The following is an 865-nucleotide window of genomic DNA, read 5'->3' as shown; positions in this document are numbered from 1 at the left end:
TCCAGCACCAGCCACCTCCACCCTCAGCCTTCCCTCTCGCCTGGAACCCTGGGGCTGCTCCTACCTCCCTCTGCCCTAGAGGAAAATTCAGATAAGAATGTGAGGCAAGGGGAAATGGATGGTGGAAGGGGAGGACCATGGGCAACCATCCCAGTCCTTGGGGCTGGGTTGCACTGGCTCCTACTGAGTCCTGTGGTCTGGCAATGCAGCCAGGAACCACACAGGGCCAGAGCAGATGGCAGGTGGGTGGGCGTGCAGGCAGGGGGTTGGGGAAATGGCAGCGACAGGCAGAGGGGTGAGTGGCAGTGAGTGGGTGGGCATGCAGAAGTGCAGTGACAGGTAGGTGGGAGCACAGGGCCCGCACCAGTGTCCCGGGGCCAGGGCCAGCAGGGGCTCAGGATGGGGCAGCTGGAGCATGTAGCCTGGGCTGGCAGGGGCTCTCTGGAGCCAGTATGGGTTGCACCAGCAGGGAGAGGGGCCCTCCGCCGGCCTGGGCCTCTTCCCCCCGCCCCCCCAGCCATAGGCCTCCACTGGCTCTGACCTCAGGGCACTGGCACAGGCCCCATGCTCCTGCTCAGCTGTCCCTGCACTCCCGTGCACCTGCTCACTGTCACTTTCCCCAATGCCTGCCACTTCCATTTCCCTGATTTTCTTCCCACTGCTGCCACTTCTCCGCACCGCCCCCTGCTGCCTGTCTGCCAGCTGACCAGACAGCCACTCCCGCACCACATGATTCCTGGCTGCATCACCAGACTACAGGACTCAGCAGGAGCCCCCAGGATTCTCAGCTGGCTCCGTGCAGTGGCTCCTGCTGCATCCTGTGGTTTCAGCCCTGCAACTAAGACATGGTGCTGGAGTGGGGGGG

This window comes from Alligator sinensis, unplaced genomic scaffold (assembly GCF_000455745.1).
Source record: "Alligator sinensis unplaced genomic scaffold, ASM45574v1 scaffold974_2, whole genome shotgun sequence".
Classification (NCBI taxonomy): Eukaryota; Metazoa; Chordata; order Crocodylia; family Alligatoridae; genus Alligator; species Alligator sinensis.
Note: the sequence above shows the minus strand (reverse complement) of the source record.